At 40.1% G+C, this 16,779-nt stretch overlaps 1 pseudogene; it reads left to right on the top strand.

The window, feature by feature from the left end:
• The first annotated feature begins 919 nt into the window (after positions 1 to 919).
• On the top strand, positions 920 to 9,515 carry LOC137868512 (serine/threonine-protein kinase pim-3-like; annotated as a pseudogene).
• The last annotated feature ends 7,264 nt before the right edge of the window (positions 9,516 to 16,779 follow it).

The following is a 16,779-nucleotide window of genomic DNA, read 5'->3' as shown; positions in this document are numbered from 1 at the left end:
TCAAAAGCGAAAGCCTTAACTCCAAAAAATATGGATTGATGCACAATAGTTTGTTCAATAAAACATGTTCTTTTTTCAATCAATTTTGAGTTTTGGACTGGACAATTACAGAGATGAGGACTGCGTCACTCGCTGTGTGTGTGTGAGTGAGAAAGAAGGTGAAAGGTGTACTATTGCATTCAATGTTTCTGTAAGTTATTAATATTAGTAACTTGAGTGTCAACGTTATGAATGATGCTTAAAAGCTTCAAACTATTCAGTATAGCAAAAGAAAGTTAAAGGAACATTGCATGCAATAGTCCACCTTTTACCTTCCCTTCCCCTCTCTCTGTCACTCTCTCTCTCATTGACAGCAAGCACCACGGCACTCTGCACCTATTGTTATGTCATTTTGTGAACAAAAGTTATTTTCATTCAAGGAAGTTCATTTAATAAAAAGGACTACCTCATTTCATTTGATGAATCACTTCATTCAATGACAATTTTGTTTGAGAAATACATTTTTTGGGTGATGACGACATAAGCAGATGACAGACATTCTGAGCTTCATCCGTAAACCTCAAACAAATGTCAAAAAATGACATTGGGTAGAGCCCCAGCTATATGTGCAGCTACAATGAGATTGCACTATATTTGAGTTGTGGGTGTTTTGAGACAAAATAATTCATTAGTGGTTGTGTGCAAGCTATATGCATTCACCAAACCTAACATTTGGCTACAATGTCTACACCTGGGCAGCGCCTCACATTTTACTTTGCCATTGTTACTAATGGGAAAATCTACTGCATTTGGAACTTGCAGCATGTATCTACTCTTGATATCTGCTTGTTTGCAGCCCATTCACTTTTTTATAATGTACAGTTTGTATCAGAATGAGTTAGGTTGTCATATTTTCATCACATGGGAAAAAATGGCAAACATGGTCCCAACCATACATTCACCGCTGTGTTGTTATCATGTACCTTTACTTAAAACTACAAGGGTTTCATATCCTTCTTCAATGTATAACAGTAACTACTGCCAGTGCTTTATATTGTTTTGTTTTTCCCTTATAGGAAACAAGCCTGGACTTTGAGAGCAACACAGAGATATTATCCCCTGAAAGTCCATCCTCTGGTGTTGGTGATGACCCAGATGTTCCACCTGTGGGGACCTTCAAGATGATGACAAAAGGTTGGACATTGAATTATTATTGAAATGAACATTTCATTAACATTGAAATAAGGAATTCTTCAACTCAAAATGCAGAGAAATCCACTGAAGGGAACATTAACGACACAACCAAATCTTACTTCTTAGTTTCTTCTGCCATTGTCTTCTCTTCACTTGAGCAATCTGGAAAGAATAAAGTTTGGAGAAACACGGTCAAAGCAGAAAGATTGTCTGTGATAGGAAACCGATTCAGTCATGGTGGTTATCACACCCTTACCTAACTCTGACCCGATATGCTTCATGAATCAGCAACCTCCTCTAACACCTCTAACAATGGCGCAGCCCCCCCTCCTCCTCCCCCCGTCTTGAATCAGCGCAAACGTTTGGGGTAAACATGTAATGCCTTTTTAAAGTCCAAACTTTCTAAAAGCGTGACAAAACAGGAGAACTTTGACGGTTCAAACACTTAAACCAGGCGAAGCAACTAATTCTAATGAATAATTCCACTGACACACTACTGTATCAGTTCACATAACTGACAGGGCGCAAATGATTGCGCTAATTGCAGAGAGGTGTCACACTTTTTTTCATTCAATTTCCATTAAAAGTAACGGAGGTAAACACAGAGAGAGAGGGACCTGCTTTTACCGTGTCTGAAGATGAGTGTCGACAGGCCAGAGGTGGGCCGTTCTGAGAAGCTTTACCAAACCCCATACTCTGATTGGCTGAGCAGCTCAGGGGGGCAACGTGACCCTCAAAGTGAGCCCGCTGTCATCATGGAAATTTAAAGAACAAACAATGATGAGATAACGTAAATGTTAATATTCTTATCACTTTCATTATTTCCCCCCATGTTTTAGGGATGCTAGAGGTTTTGACTTGAGTTGTTTTGACCAGAAATAGATTAGCAACCATTTTTCTCAAGCATTTCCATTTGTTGGGCATACTTGTTGATCATTATCAGAGAAAAGACAGATGTGATAGATTGTTTTCGTTCTGACGTTATTTCATGTCTCTTCATACCTTTATCCTTCCCCTCTCTTCCATGCCATCATACTTTTCCTCTCTCGCCATCCTGCACACTCCTTTTCACATTTTCATCGTTCCCTCTCCAGTCCATGTAGATGGAAAGATGGCCTTGTTGATATTGTAGTATGAAACCGAAAAAAAAATCTTTGCATTTCATTTTTTTGTACTTTCTCCGACACTCTTAGACACTCCCAGGTCAGGTGGTGGTCTCTTCAACTCAGAGTGTCAGGTTTCACAGATCATCCAGTCAGAGTTGGTCTTCAATACAACCCCACTCCTGTCCTCTTTCTTTTCTTGATAGCCTAGAGCCTAGAGTTTCGCTCACCAAACCCGTAAGGCACGTGACTATGCTGCCATGGGCAAGTGTGTGACAAATTCATACCTGCTCTCTGAAACGTTTATTGAGGATCAATCGTACATTTGTTAACTAGACATGGGCTATCTAGACATTCTAAATGTTTAGAATGCACATTTCTAGTCACTCTGAACAATCACAGTGACTCAATCAAGAGTGAAATCGACCAGCAATTTCACCTCTGTTGTGACTTCCTGGGCACCACCGCTTTTACGGGTGACAGGTTCCCTGAAAGTCACACGCTGGACGTAGAAGGGTTCTTTACGGGGCAGACACCCTTGCTCTGCTCTATAAGACAAGCTTCCACGCGAAGCACGCAGTAGGACTTTTGACAGACAGCAGTTTGATTCTGCTGTTCCTAGCTCTGGCCAGCAGAGGGCACTCTAGGACCTCTCTTAGAAAATGTCACAGGCCCTTTGAGCAAACTCAAGCTACAGCAGGGACCTCTGACCTCCCATTTGTAGCCACATATCCCCCGTCTACTGTTGAACTTGTCAAGAGTGATTAGGACGTACATTTAAAATGTTTACTTGTATGCATCTCAATCTGTATATTCTTTGTACTTTAAATAGTTTATCAGGTAACTCCTCGTCTCCACCTCAATCCCTATATTTTATGTATTTGTAATAGTTTCATCAGATGTCACTGTGTTTTTACTTCAGAAGATGTTAGACTGCTCCATTAGCCTGCTGGCCTCCAAAATCCCGCTATCACGGGGTTCCTCCACCGCCTCCTCCGTCTCCTCATCCTCCTCCACCGCCTCCTCATCGTGCTCATGTTCTGGACTCAAGTCCATCTCCGTGTGCATGGGGACGGCAGGGTTCGAGGCTCTCAACTGCGCCAGATGCATCACCGTCACCTGATATTTGGCTGCCTTTTGTTGTAGCTCCCGAGCACCACGGTCCAGCTCGAGGTGGCCTTTCATTTTTCAGATGGTGGGGCATGGCCGCACATACTTTCTGACAGAGAGGGCAAGCGTGAACCATCTTTGTGCGAGTCATATCTAGAAAAAAGAAAAGGAAGGAAAAAGAGCCATTTAGATACGGTATTTCATCATGCAATTCGGGGAGAGGCAAACTGTTTGCCTGTTATCTGCTGCTGCTACCTGCTGAAATGGCGTGGAACCGCCCCGCCCTGAAGTAGAGGAATCGGGGGGCAGTCGCTCCAGCCTTGAAGGCATTCATTCCCCCATGCTCCTCAGTAAATTGCTCAGTATGGCCATCTGTAGGGTTTTTGCTTAGCCTCCAGAACACACCCTTGCTATCAAATCATTCATGCCCACATGACACCCATGCCATAGGAACAAGCTAAAGCCACCAAACTTGACACACACCTGCTCTGGCTTCATACTAACACGCACACCAAGTTTCAGGAGAATTGCACCACGTGACCCAGCACTATATGTAGCGTGCACAGAATGACGTCACACAGGCTCAATCTGGTGCTACACATTTAATGAAAGTGCTCTGTAACATACAAAAATATACATTTAGGTGTACAGTCGCTCCACAGCGCGTTCTACTTCTATCCTGTACAGAGATTCTCATCCTCGCGAGACTTCAGTGTGGCTCTCCGTCACAGACACTGCTTATGTCGCAACACTGACACCTACTGGCGATCCACTGGATCTACTGCCTAACATGTAGCTGATGATAAATAACGCTGTACCCTCAATTTTAACTACAATTAACACTTCCTCCTCATAAACACATAGGAAACATAGTAAACTCTCTTAACTTACATTACACCCAAACAATTATTGTACTTTCTGAACGACATATGACTTGTTGTGCCACATATACACCATCTGGGCCTCTTCATCATATATGATGCAGTCTATGACAGCCATGCTGATTCAGCATTTTAAGTATTGTTCTTCGAATCTTTATTCCACTATTTCTTCCGTCGCGCTTGAAACTCTTCTTCTTCTTCAGTTTTTAAGCTACAGAAACCGTTCAACTATGTAAATGTTCAGCTCTTTCAGCTCATGTGTGCTATGTCTCTTCATATTTTCAATCTTTCAACTTTTTGAATTATGAAGCTTTTTGCAACCTATTTTTTGAATGGGATGTCTATGGCGAATATTTTTAAATCCTCTTAAACTTCTTCAACTTTCAAATCCTTCTACTTCCTCATACTTTCAGCTACAGACACCATTTAAACTTTTGAATGTTGAGAAAACCCTGATCAATCATTGTATGTTATAATCATTTTGATATCTTTTACACTTTTTGAACTGTAGCAATTTTGCTTTTATGTGTTTTTCAGTCCTTTTCTGCTTTTATAATGGGTGTGTATTGCGCAGCTTAGAGTGCGTGATGTCACCGCTAGAGTGAAGAGGAGCTTGAGATTCATGTGAAAAAAATATTTGTCTTTTGCCACTAACTCCTCAATTTTCACTCTTCATGCATAATTTTTGGATGGAAACGTAGCTAATCTTGTCCTTGTCGTAGACAAATGACTGTGGAATCCCACATATTTACACATTTGGAACAAAAGCCTTTAATTGAGAGGAAAACCAACTTTCTCCTCCATAGACCCCAATGTTAAAACGTACTTCAAAAAAGTCTTACACAGACAACCGTACCCCATTTCTAAATCGCCATTGAAGCCACTTTTTTTTACACTACAGATCCAATTTTCGCATGATCTGTTCTTCAAGTCATCCTTGCGCTCCAGTATTAATATTGGAAAAATAGGGGGTATGGTTATGGGGGTTTGTGGTTTTGTTTGACAGGTGTTTTCCAGTCTTTTTCTCATGAAAAGGCTGCCAGGCTGCCAGGTGTTCGTGCTTGAGCTAATTACTGATGTTTATAAACACACAGACTCATTGACTCTCCAACCGCTGCGTCGTCACCGTGGGAACCAGTAACACACACACACACACACTCTCTCTCTCTCTCTCTCTCTCTCTCTCTCTCTCTCTGTGTCTGTCTGTCTTTCTCTCTCTACACACTCAGTCCATCTGTCTGTCTGTCTGCCTGTCTCTCTCTCTCCCTTTCTGTGAATGAATCCTGTCATTTAATAACCTCTGTTTGTGTGTTTCATACATTCCGATTCTGTGTCCTCTCCTCCTCTCTCCCCCACCCAGCCCAACTCTTTCAAAATAAAAGCCCCATGGATTAACTGTATTTAAACATTAAGCTCAAAATGAGGCTTTTTTGTTGAAATAATTAATGCTGTTATTAATACTGTGACAACTACTACTACTGCTGCTAATATTTCTAGTATTACTACTACTGCTAATACTACTACTACTACAACTCCAACTTTTGCTGTTGCTACTACTACTACTATTACTGCTACTATCAATATTATTACTACCACTACTGCTATTCCTACCACTACAATTACTTATACTACAACTGCTACTACTACTACTGCTATTCATGCTACTACCAGTACTAATACTACTACAGCTATTAGTAGGACTGCTATAGTACTACTACTACTGCTATTACTGCTACTTCAAATACTGCCATTACAACTACTACTACTACGACTACTACTACTGTTATATTAAATACTACGACCACTACTACAGCTATTACTACGACAACTGATACTACTACTTCTACTACTTCTTCTAATTACTAATACTTCTACTACTAATAATACTTCTACTACTACTACTACTACTCCTACTACAAATATCACTACTGCTACTACTAGTACTTATTCTAATGCTACTAGTACTTCTACTAATGATAATACTTCTACTACAACTACAACTTCTACTACTACTACTACAAATATCACTACTGCTGACATTGTTTAAGCCACAGAAACCGTTAGAATATCAAAATGTTCAGCTCTTTCAGGAGAGGGTGATATGACTTCATATTTGTAATCTTTAAACTATTTATAATATTAAGCTTTTTGCAATTTGTTTTGAATGGGATATCTATGGAGAAAATCTTCAAATCCTGTTAAACTTCTTCAACGTTCAAAGCCTTCTTCTTTCTCATACTTTCTGCTACAGACACCATAGTTAGACGTTTCAATAGAAGGGTTTTCAGCAGTGCAGTTTAAATGCTTTCGGGCTTCAACATTTTTCAGACAGGTAGTCTCTCATTTCTGTATTTTCAGCAATGTTTTTGCAATTCATTTCAGCTTTCAGCATTCCAACGCATTTTTAGCAGGAAATGCATTTTCTAGTTTGTATTTATTCTTTAGTCAAAGCGGAGGAGAAGCAGCCGTTTGAGAAGCTGTACCGACTGGGCTCGGTGCTCGGCAGGGGGGGGGTTCGGCACCGTCTACTCGGTCGCGCGCCTCTCCGACGGGCTGCCGGTAAGAAGAGCGCGGAGAGCCGCTTTGTTTTGGTCCCACAGCACATGGCCGCTGCTGGGCGAGCACACATCAAGCTACACACACCGCAGGCGGCTGGGCTTCCGGTTTCTGCCTTCAAAAATAAAAGCAGCACTAAAGCGTTACAAAATATTAGCAAAAGTTATTTGAATTGTAAATTGACTAAAACTAAAACATCTTCCGATTATCCTAGCTGTTGTAGATAACAGATATATTTCACATATATTAGTTTTTTTTTCCCATATTCTACTTTCTTATTTACCTACATTTCTATTTTGTGATGTTTTTCTTACTTCATTTAATTTTCTCTTCATATATTTATTGTTCAGAACCAAAACACCGAGGTAAATTCCCATGTGTGAAAACCAACTGCGCATTATGGTTTGGCTTTTATTTGGAAGGCGGTGACTATTCCACCTTACTTCCGGTTTCCCCTCATGTCAGCTGTGTAACTTGACTCATCCCGGGTGTGCCTGGCATGTGGTCTTTGTTTTCACAAAGAAACGTGGTCTGTGACGCTTACACTTCCTCTTATAGTGAAAATCAATCGTGTTACTTCGCTTTATTCTCTTTGAGGAAACGGTAATAGTTACATGATTGATCATATTTTTATGAAATTATCCAAAAACTGGTGGGGGAATGCTTTTTAATTCAATATTGAAGAAAAACAAAGAGCTTTGTGTGACTGTTAACAGTCAGAGATTGATATTATGGCAGTTTATGATGTGTTTTTACAGATAACCATCATCTACCCTCTTATATAGTATGTTATAACTGTACGGTGTGTTGATGGCGTTTGTTTACATGCAGGTTGCTGTGAAGCACGTGTGCAGAGACAGAGTGACGGGGTGGGGCTCTCTGGTGAGATCATACATGCAGATATAACTGTTGTATAACAACTTCCTGTCAGTTTAACCACCACTTCAGCTACTATGTTAGTTCATTCATCCTTTTATGAAAAATGCCCATGTACAAGATGACAACAATGAACAATTAAAACGCATTATTTACCAGCACAAAAGACTAATTAGTCCCACATTTAGTAATTGCATGCATTTTAATTCATGCACAGCGAGCTGATGATCCGTTTCTTCCTCAGTGTGGCGCTGTGGTTCCTCTGGAGGTGGTGATGTTGAAGAAAGTGGGCGGGGCGTTCGGCGGCGTGGTGCGTCTGCTGGACTGGTGGGAGCAGGCGGACGGCTGGCTGATGGTGATGGAGCGTCCCGAGCTGAGCCAGGACATCAAGGACGAGAACCTGCTGGTGGACCTGAGGACCGGGCAGCTCAAACTGATCGACTTCGGCTCGGGGGCCCTCCTCAAAGACGAGGCTTTCACCGAGTTCAATGGTGAGTCCGATCAGCTGAGAGAATCTGAAGAGCTGTGGGGATTGTTTCTGAAAATCTAGACGTTTTAAAATATTGGGAAGGTGTTTTGGGTCAGTGACTACCGTCCCATCATGCACCGGTTCTGTAATGTCGTCAGCGTCTCCGGGAGTATTTTCCCGCACGATGGTGATCCGTCACTTCCTGCTCCACTCTGACACACACTGTACCTGTGTGAGGAATTTTAAGTTTTAAAGCATTCCTAGTGCTGGATATTATGTGTCACAGTGTGTTTACTTAGGAAGTGTTAAACCAAGGAGTGTGGTCATTGAATGTATATTGAGTCTGTGATGGGGGTTTGAGGAATGTCAGAAGGTGTAAATCTGCGGGGGAAGTGGGTAGTTCACAGAGGTGTCTGCCCAGGACAATGGGTCAGGATCCAAGGAGGAGCCCATTGGACTTCAGCCAATCGAGGAGCTGATCGATAGGTTGAGGAATGTAACTCTGGGGGGGCAAAGGAGCTGTTTGTCCCCTGAGAGAATCAGACTTCCTTCGTACCATGGGGCAGATACATCTATCTGTCCTGTGGTATGAACGGGGTCTCATATTTCTTGAAATATTTTACTATCGATAGTGTAATTTGGTTTGTGATTGTTTTGGCTTCTGTTAACAATATTAAATACTTTTGATTTTGACCTGGACCTGCTGACTCCTGCCCTGCTTGCTGATGGAACAAAGAGTGCAAAGGGGGGGGGGCTGCTGCTTCTTCTCCTCAGTGGCCTTCTTCTCCACTATGGCTTTCTTCCTCTCTGTTTGAGAAATTTCTGAACATTACACCTGTAGTGATGTAACTCTCCTCCCTCCAGGCACGCTGGTGTATGGTCCTCCGGAGTGGATCCGGTTCCGTCTGTACCACGGTCGCTCGGCTACAGTGTGGTCTCTCGGCGTGCTGCTGTACGACATGGTGTGCGGGGACATCCCCTTCCAACAGGACAAGGAGATCCTGAGAGGACGGATCTACTTCAGACGCGACGTCTCCTCAGGTGAGCCGGAGCGTGACGAGATCACGCGACCAGGTTTTTACATCGAAGTCGGAACAAAACCAGAGATGAGTGTTCTTCATCTCCTCCTTGTTTGTTTTTACTTCAGAGTGCCAGCAGCTGATTGGCTGGTGCCTGAGCCAGCAGCTGTCAGACCGGCCAACCCTGGAGCAGATCCTCCTCCACACGTGGGTGACTGGCAGCGACGGGCAGCGCACAGACGCCGCCGACGCCGCCGACGCTGCCAACGCTGCCAACGCTGCCAACCCCATCACACCTGACTCCTCCCCCAGCCAGCAGAGCCTCTGATTGGTCAGCGTTTGGCTGCTGGGAAGAGTTTTTTTTTTTTTTTTTCTCTGAGTGACTCTGTGTGCTCCACAGTGACCCCCTGCTGTTCACGGGGGACGGAGCAGTTCCTCGTAGAGGCTCGACACTTGTCGAGGGTTCGTGTTCAGAGTGCCTTGAGTTTGAAAAGCTGCAGATCAGGAGTCGGAAAAGATATGTTTTTTTGAATATGTCTGCTCCCCTCTTCAGGTAAAGCTTTATTTTTCTACAGTGTCGGTTCATGGAGACGGTTGGTTGATTGTTTCTGTTGTTAAATGTTTTGTGTTGATAAACTACAACGTCTTCTCTCTGCCCTCGGTCTCTGGGTGTTAAATGCACGGTCAATGCAAATATATATATTTTTTTTATATATATATTTTGTACATTCTGTTATATTTCTTTAGTAAGAGACATTCCTCATCATTTGTTTATTTATTTAAGTTGTCGAACTTTTCTAAAATGTTTTTACTTTTTGTAAATTGTTTTCTTTTTTTTCCTGAAAACGGGAATAAAATCAGAATCAGGATTCCTCACATTCTGATTCTGTTAGTTCATGTTAGTTCAAACAATTTTTTCATAAAACTTGTTTGTATATAAACTGATTTTCTGTGTGATTTTGTGTGTCTTTTACCTAAAAAAAAATACATAAATAATGAAGTCTCTAATAGAGGAGCAAAATACATGAATTTGAACTTTTGTTTAAGACCGCCCTGAACAAACACTTAATGTTGTGACTATTTAATTGATAATGAAATGAACAATATAGGAAGACACAACTCTTTATTTCTCATTTCAAGGGTTAAAGAAGTCTCATAGTCTTCCATTAAGGCAACGAATGTTGAAATCGCTGAATAACTGAATATAACAATATAATTTATTGATGATTTAATTGCTGAATTGAAGGTAATCCATTTAATAATCATTGAAGCTCCACGAAATGGGCAAACAAACCCCTCAGTGAACACGTGGACAGCATTGGTGTTAATCAGTGATGGTAAAGAAGTAAACTCTTATATTTTAAGCAGCACGTTCTGTGATTATTTTGTGCACATGTGTTGTAGTAATAGCTGGTTGTTGTAGTCACTGCTTGAATTCAAACCGTCACTGTTCACTCTGAATGTGGATCGGTACTTTGACTGGAGGACACACATGACACCCAGAAACATCCCGAAGAACAGAGAAAACAGACCCCACCACACACTTCTAGTGGGCCATAAGAGATCATTGAGAGAGGGATTCTTTTTGTATTTTATCTTTATAAAATTCTGACAAATTAAACTTTTTAATACAAAATATAGTTTCTATGCGGACGACACCGTTGTGTTTAGTTCTAATGAATTTAAACACTTTTTTAAGTTTAGAAGTGGAATCTAAAATGTTGGCATTGACCAATGAATATTTCACAATTATGAAATCACTATTATGGATGATTACAAACAGTACTACGCCTCACACGGGACACCATTATGTTGAAGTTTGAGCTGGTCTGGTTGTTAGGAAATGACAAATATAATAAATGTTATCAATAGAACTCAATGTTTAAAAACATTAGATTTCAATAATAATGGGGAACCACAATGATGTTGGTTCAGTAGTTCAAAAAGGAATGAAAATGTCTACTAAAAGTAATTATTTATTATCAAAATGATACAATGTAATTAACAGGAAATCACATTTTTTACCAAAGGAACCTTTCAGCCATTTAAGGTAGACTCATAACATTGCTAATACTAAACTATCAATTTGGAACTTTGATTAATATTCAAATGAACAAGAACCAAATACCACCATATCAACAGCTGATAAATTGAAGTATTTTAGAGTTCCTGACTAGTAGTAGTAGTAGTAGTAGTAGTCGTAGTTAGTAGCTGTAGCTGCTGATGTTAACACATCTATCGGAAATCATGAGAAAACACCGACAGCATTAATCTGATATACATCTCAGCCTGTCCTGGTTGTCATGGAAACATTCCTATGTCTGCAGTCAGTCAGCAGCTTCTTGTGAAATCAGATATAATCAGTTTCACACAACCGCAGTTCGGAAAGATGTGAATATGATCTGTAAAACTAAAGACAAGTCTCAGTAAAGCTCCACCTCGTCCTGTACGCAGACATAAACTGAGGACAGCACATGAGACAATCAGAGAGACAGACGGGCAGAGAGACGGTCCACCTGGACGTCATGGATCACCTGTTGATGATGCTGCTGTTGTGGATCTCAGGTAGGACTCTGAATTAGAGATGATGTGTTTTATTACAATATTTCTGTTGTATCTTTAAATCAGAGAACACACACACACACACACACACACACACACACACACACACACACGGGTCAACCACAAATAACTCTTTTCAAATTGGATGTAATGCATATTTGTGAACAATGTGTTTAAACTCACAAAATAAGGTCTCATTTGTTCACTTTTCAAAGTGGTTAAATATATTTTTAACAGTATTTTTTAACTTCAACTAAAAAATGTCAGGTGGCACCACCACATATTTGTAAAAATATATATATATATATATATATATATCTATTTCCCTACTATTCATTATCACTAATACTTTGACAAGTATCCCTCAGAGTGTCTACAATGCCAAACACATACTTATTTTGTAAATGAAACAAAAAAGTGATTAAAAAGTATCCAAATGCATTCATCAAACGTATTAACATTACATATAACATTAAATTAAAACGCTCAGCAACTGGAATGCAATACTACTACAAACTAAATACAAATGGATTGTGAACAAATACAGGTTTGAATTTGATTTAAAAAAATACTTGAATGATTTTGAAACTTGTGACAAAATATTTCAAAACGTGTTGAACCATGTAAGGTCAACATTTCAGGTACAAACACACGGAAGAAACAATAAAACTGAAAAACTATTTCATTGAAATTTCACAAAACAGTTCAAGATTATTACAATCAAATAGAAAACTTCTTACTGAAAAATATAAATCGATGTGTTATTAATTATTGACTGCATGAACTGTACCGGCCTCCATGTTTAAATAAAAACACCACGAAAGTTTCCTCTTGGTTTAGAAAACGTGATGATGTTTCCTGAACTTTGTCAAATCGAACACATTCAAGTTAAAAATCCCCCAAAAATGAATCTAATCATAAGTCATTGATTATAATTGTAGTAAATCAATATTCCTGTAATGAATGTATATTCAGTAATGGTCTCTGTGTGCAGTGTTTTATAGTGTTGGTGGTAGAGTCCTCCATAGATTCACACTCATGACTAATAGACAGGAAACGATGCAGCATGTGATCAGTGATATCAGCCTCACTGTTTCCTGTTCACTCTCCTACAGACGGATCAGAGCAGCGTCACGTTACTGCTAATGCTGACTCAGGCTTTCTGACATGGACTTGTTTCTTCAGCATTGTCCACATGTTCTCAATGGGATTTAAGTCAGGACTTTGGGAAGGCCATTCTAAAACCCTAATTCTAGCCTGATTTAGCCATTCCATTACCACTTTTGATGTGTGTTTGGGGTCATTGTCCTGTTGGAACACCCAACTGCGCCCAAGACCCAACCTTCGGGCTGATGATTTTAGGTTATCTTGAACAATTTGAAGGTAATCCTCCTTCTTCATTATCCCATTTCCTCTCTGTAAAGCACCAGTTCCATTGGCAGCAAAACAGCCCCACAGCATAATACTACCACCACCGTGCTTGACGGTAGGCATGGTGTTCTTGGGGTTAAAGGCCTCACCTTTTCTCCTCCAAACATATTGCTGGGCATTGTGGCCAAACAGTTGATTTTTGTTTCGTCTGACCACAGAACTTTCCTCCAGAAGGTCTTATCTTTGTCCATGTGATCAGCAGCAAACTTCAGTCGAGCCTTAAGGTGCCGCTTTTGGAGCGAGGGCTTCCTTCTTGCACGGCAGCCTCTCAGTCCATGGAGATGCAAAACACGCTTGACTGTGGACACTGACACCTGTGTTCCAGCAGCTTCTAATTCTTGGCAGATCTGCTTTTTGGTGGTTCTCGGTTGACTCTTCACCCTCCTGACCAATTTTCTCTCAGCAGCAGGTGATAGCTTGCGTTTTCTTCCTGATCGTGGCAGTGACAAAACAGTGCCATGCACTTTATACTTACAAACAATTGTTTGCACTGTTGCTCTTGGGACCTGCAGCTGCTTTGAAATGGCTCCAAGTGACTTGTTCAAGTCAATGATTCACTTTTTCAGATCCATGCTGAGCTCCTTTGACTTTCCCATTGTAGCGTTTGTGGGCGTTTGTATCCAATGAGCCCTATTTAAATGGCCTCAGAGAAGTCACCAGCTGTAGTCACTCATAATCACTCACAAGAAGTTAAGAGGCCATGCTATGAAGCTCATTTCATTGACACAACTTTCTAAGTCACCAAAATTGTTAATTCATGTTGCTGTATGTATATTTTTGACCAAGCAGATTTTGTCACTTTTTCTGTGAACCCATAATAAAGTCATGAAAGAACCAAACTTCATGAATGTTTTTTGTGACAAAGAAGTATCTGTTCCAATCACTCTATCAGAGAAAAATCAGAGTTGTAGAAATAACTGGAAACTCAAGAGAGCCATGACATTATGTTCTTTACAAGTGTATGTAAACTTTTGACCACAACTGTATATATATACCTTATATAGATACATACATAGAATTATGGATATATTTATATATATACATACATTTATTTGTGTGTATATATATATACACACACACGTACATATACATACATATATTTAAAAATGATGGCAATAAAGTGACACTTAATATATTTGAATAGATTTTAAGTTTGATAAAAAAAAATTGAATAAATTAAAAAAAGAGTATATATAATAATAAGTATATCCAAATCAATTTCTAAAGCAAAACTGATTTATATTTACTAAGTATCGGAGAAAAAGTAATTTTGATTTACTCAATATCTGGGTGAACTTGATTTGGTTTTACTAATCCTCTGAAGGAAATTTAATTATATTTACTGATTATTTGAGATAAATTGATAAAAGCTTACTAAATATCTGGATAAACGACCAGTCACGCTGCCAATATTCTCAACGACACAGTTAAAGACTGTCAGAGGTGAATTTAATGATGAAATATTATACGAAACTTATGGAAAACTTACATTTCTGGTCTGTTTCTCTGCTGCGTTGGTGCTCAGCCTTCTGGTATCTCCGGACCGGGTAGCCTACCTTTGGACTACTGGTTACATCAGTTTCATCGCTTGTTTCATCGCAAAAAGGAGGTGCTTGGGATACTGGGAATCTTTTGAAATTTGGCACAAAATTCAATCGTGGTGAAAATTCCAGTATTATTGGGGTGTCCAGCTGTGGCGTGACATTTTGGCTCCATAGCGCCCCCTACAGAGTAGCCCCAACTTTGGGTTTCACCTAGCTGTATGAAATTTGGTAGGTATGTGGAACGTGATGGGACGTACAAAAAAGTCAAAAGGAGGTATATCCTAAACCAAACAGGAAGTCGGCCATTTTGAATTTGATGACGTTTTTGGACCGTTTCAAGGCACCGTACTTTAACGAACTCCTCCTAGAGATTACACCCGATTGCCTTCAGATTTGGTCAGTATGCTCTTGAGACCTTGGCAGTGAAACGATACTCAAAGATCAAAAAGTTATCGAACTATGTGTCCGTGGCGTGGCGGCAAAAAAACACCATTTGCCATGAAACAGGAAGTTGTTGTAACTCGGCTGTACATTGCCTAATCTGCTCCAAATTTCTCAGATGTCATAACATCCTGACCCTGAACACATGTATATGACAATTTAGAATCATAGTAATAGCGCCACCTAGTGGCAACAGGAAGTCATAGGTTGTGTACTTTGACACCCTACTGCTCACAGATTAATCGGATCCCTCTCAAATTTTGTCACAAAAGCATTAAGACCTTGATAATGCTTCATTGTGAAAATTGTAGGAAGTTGTCAAAGCGTGGTGACGTGGCGGCTCTGCGAATTTCGATCCTTCGCTATGAACGAATAAACTGATGTAACTCGACTCCGCATCATCAGATCTTTACCAGATTTCACATGTTTGATTAAACTCCAGGCCTGAAGACATCTGCAAGCCAATTTTGAATCATAGTCATAGCGCCACCTACTGGCAACAGTAAGTTAAAGTCTTTATACTTTGGCTTGTTTCTCTTAGTTGGAAAATCAGATCAACATCAAATTTGTTCCACACAAATGTAAGAAGTTCATAATGCCAGTTCTCTAAGCTTTTGATGTTTCGTCGAACGCCGTTGCCGTGGTAATGCAGTCTTCGCCGTGAAAAACAATGGTCATTTGGAGAGGTTAAAGAAGCTCGAAACACAGGCAAACTTGACACACAGATCACAAGGCCAAAATGTAGTTCTATAATATGATTTTATTCAATCAGAGTGTTAAATCGGCTCAATAGCGCCCCCTACAAAATTTCGACGAAGCAGCCCTCGCAGTACGTTTCACAGAGATTAACAAAATTTGGTAGGCACATGTATCACATGTGGACTTAAATAAAAGTCTCTTGGGGCCATGCCCTAAACCCAACCGGAAGTCAGCCATTTTGAATTTTGTATGAATTTCTTGTGGTTTTATTTCCTTTTCCAGGTGCTGCACTACGAACTCCTCCTAGGGAAATAATCCGATCAGCTTAGAATTTGGTCAGAACAACCTAAAGACCTTAACGATTAAAAGTTACTAAAAGCTTGATGTTTCATCGGATAACATGGACTTGGTGTCGCGGCAATTTTACATGATTCGTGTCGTGATTTTAGGACATCTGCATGCCAATATTAACTCATAGTCATAGCGCCACCTACTGGCAACCACCGACGTAAACAGAATTCTATAATAACAACGGCCCAAACAGGGTTTGTGGGCACACCATGAGAAAAAGACTTCTCTGATCTAAATATGTGCAAACTAAGATGCTTGGAGAACAAAAGTTAATCAACAGTGTTTTTCAAACCATGTCAGTGGGCATTAGTATAAATGATCTGTCTAGAGCTTTTACATGAGAATCAGGTTAAATGTTACAATGAATGCTTCACACTACAATCTAAATTTACAGAAGAGCTTAAAATGAAAACAGTGTCAAATTAAAGTGTTCAAGTAAAAACAAATGACACTGCTGTTCTGTTAACTTTATGTAAGTCCAAATACAATCAGTAGGACACTGTAGGGAGTTGAACTTCGTCACAGTAAACTGACAGTCTGTTATATTTCAAACATTGAAGTGCA

The sequence above is a fragment of the Cebidichthys violaceus genome, unplaced genomic scaffold (assembly GCF_023349555.1).
Source record: "Cebidichthys violaceus isolate CVI_PGR_0920_01 unplaced genomic scaffold, fCebVio1.0.p SCAF_114, whole genome shotgun sequence".
Lineage (NCBI taxonomy): Eukaryota > Metazoa > Chordata > Actinopteri > Perciformes > Stichaeidae > Cebidichthys > Cebidichthys violaceus.
Note: the sequence above shows the minus strand (reverse complement) of the source record. Positions and strands in the feature narration are given on the sequence as shown.